Below are 2,995 nucleotides of genomic sequence, written 5' to 3'. Positions count from 1 at the left end.
CTGATGAAAAATGTATTAGAGCAAGCAGTGCATAAACCCCATCATAATCTAGAATGTGTGGGGACAGAGTGGGATTTACAGGAATAATGCATATATATGCATCCTACAAGCTAGGAATGTGAAATCAACTTTTGACACAGCCTTCTGGCTGCTATTCAGTCTCCTTTCTCCCGTCCTCTCCTTGCAACACAATCCTGCTTTTGTTTGAAGCAGCGAGTGCCCAGTCCAGGAGAGACACGTGCTTTCTCAGACTCGCCAGCAGCTACGGTGCCCGTGTGACCCATTCTAGACGATGACATCCAATCTTTTCCTGACTGAAGGGAAGTCATGGCTGCCATTGCTCAGCCTCTTCCTGGCTTCCTTACTTGAAGGCACAGTTGATGTTTTGAGCTGGAAGAAAAGGCTGAAAAACCAGAGATTCTGCTCACCGAGCCAATGCCTGCAGCCGCCATGCTGCTTAGTGAGCAGAAAAGCAAATCCTTATTTGTTGAAGTGGCTCTAAGTCTTGTTTTCTGCTACTGACAGCCAAGCACGTTCTTAATGCACACAGATATATTGTCTAAATTGGGTTTTGTCCACCTGAGGATCCACCGCGCTCAAGATAAACAACTAAAACACTAGAAAAAAAACTCACATCTATGGCCTAAGAAAACAATCAGATGCCGACAAAGATTTACATACGAAACTGTTCACCCCAGTGAATTGTTTCTGTATTCAAAAAAGTTATTTTGAATTATCATAATTGGTGAAAAGTTGAAGATAACTTGAATGTTCAAGAACAAGAAACCTTAGAAATTATAATCATATGATAACATATAATACATCCATTGTAATCCACATTCAAAGAACTAAAGCTAGAGCCAGCTGAGTGGCTCATTGGTTAAGAGTTGGCTTGGGATGCCAGCTCTGAGCAGCAGGGCCCCGGTTCGGATCCCACATGGGCCAGTGACACTGCGCCCTCTACAGCTAAGATGGTGAACAACAGCTCAACCTGGAGCTGAGCTGCTGTGAGCGGCCGGCAGCTGGCGTGAGCTGCCATGAGCTGCTGTGAGCTGCCGTCCAATGGGCGGCGACTGATCTGCCTCAGCTGGGAATAGCACAGTGATCACAATACCAACAAGGGCCAGTGAAGCGACGTCCTCCACAACTAGACTGAAGAACCAAAGGACAGCAACTTGTCTGTTCCCCTTCCCCGATTCCCCAATGCTGTTCCCTCCCCCAATTCCCCAATAAAATCTTAAAAAAAAACAAAACTAAAGCTAAGTGAACATAATAAGAATGTACAACAGTATCACTTCAATTATGAAAAGAATATCACACACACTTACACATGAAGAAAATTTACCAAAATGTTCACATTAGCTATCTGTGGATTATGCAGTTGTGGGGGATTTTCTTCTCTATCCTTTTATGTATTTCCCAAATTTTATACAATGACGAAGCATTGTTTTAAAAACCAGAAAAATTGTTTTTTAAAAAACCCAGACAATGTACTGTAAACATATCATTAGATCTCGGTCAGCTCTGGTTGGGGAGGTGGTTCTTTTGGAAAGCAGGAAAGGAGAGCTGGTTCTAGGTCCACTGATGGGAACACTGTCAAGGATTATAGTTCACCAGAAGCTTCATAACAGAGACAGTGATATGAAAAAAACAAAACAAGGAAAAGGTCATGCAATGAGAAAGTCAAGGGTCAGGACCAAGACGTTCTTAACCTCGTTGGACCTCACGCTTAGGCTCTGTACTGGGGAGTCCACACTGAGCGCATGGCCTTCCATTCTGAACGGCCCAGTTCCAGAGAACCAGCTAGAACAGCATCAGAGGAGCCTGCCTGGAGCACCGAAGGCCTGGGAAGCATCTCGCAGGAGGAGGGTTGGGGAAACTGGGAGCACGACAGATCACTGAGGACACTGGTGAGCTTTAGCAACTCACAGGTTTGTTTAGCTTTTGTTTAGTTTTGTGTTTTGAGATACCTCCCGCTGCTGCTCCTACGAGGGCAAACAATCAGGCGGTTTCTAGGCACCTTAGCGAACCCTTATTTTTCCTCCTTTGCCTCGAGGGAGTGGAGGCTGGCTGCACCTCCCTCTCAGGGAGATGGGGAGGACCAAAGGTGATCATAATGAAATTACTAATTAGAGCAGCAGCCATCTATCTATTCATTATCCAGAAGGTTCTAGGGCCATGGGGACAATATGCAGCCCCCTAGTTTGTAGATGACAAAGTGGAGGACCACAGACCTGAAGCCACATCCACGGCCAGTGTCAGAGCTGGATTTGAACCTACATTTTTCTGACTTCAAAGTCCATTTTCTCTGCACCAGACCCTGCCACAACTAGTATGGAAGACAATAATGAATGTGACTACTTCGCAAGCCCTAAAGTATCAAATAAATGTGTCTTTAGAACTCTCTGTGCAATTCTCAAAATAAATGTTTATAAAATCAAGCTCAAAGGCAAGTTGTTAATAATAAATGGAAGAATTATGTTTTTAAAAAAAAACTCACAAGTTTGACACAAAACGAATTTGATATATATTGAATAGCTTCATTGGGCAGAACTGGAACCAATGGAAAGAAATTGTAGGGGGAACCATCTCAGCTCAGTGTAGGTCAGAGCGGTCAGAACTACCTCTGGGGAAGTTGCCTGACACACAAGGACCCTGTCAGTCTTTTCCAGCAGAGGCTGAGTGATTAGCTATAGGGGATTTGCAGCAGGAATTCCAACACTGAGTGGACCTGAGGCTAGAAGTCTACTGACGCCCCTCTGATTACGATTCTATCATGTGAAGTTCTTTACGTTGTCTTAATCGGTTATCAGACAGTCCCTTATCGTCAGGCAAATCAGGGCCACTTAAGACCAAGCCCCTTTATGCACTTTAACATATGGTTTTCCAGAACTTTTAAATATGCTGCATCATGTAAGAAAGATCACTTGGAACCAACCAGTAGAACCAGAATAGTAAAACTCAGGTTCTGGTCTGGGACCTGTCCAGGAACTGG

At 44.3% G+C, this 2,995-nt stretch overlaps 1 protein-coding gene across 1 annotated transcript in view; it reads right to left on the bottom strand.

Moving 5' to 3' along the window:
- CNMD (chondromodulin) overlaps positions 1-2,995 on the bottom strand; it is a 34,352-nt gene that overhangs the window by 7,363 nt on the left and 23,994 nt on the right. The gene's annotated exons all lie outside the window — the stretch shown is intronic.

The sequence above is a fragment of the Hipposideros armiger genome, unplaced genomic scaffold (assembly GCF_001890085.2).
Source record: "Hipposideros armiger isolate ML-2016 unplaced genomic scaffold, ASM189008v1 scaffold_140, whole genome shotgun sequence".
Classification (NCBI taxonomy): domain Eukaryota; kingdom Metazoa; phylum Chordata; class Mammalia; order Chiroptera; family Hipposideridae; genus Hipposideros; species Hipposideros armiger.
This window is presented reverse-complemented; position numbering and strand designations above follow the sequence as displayed.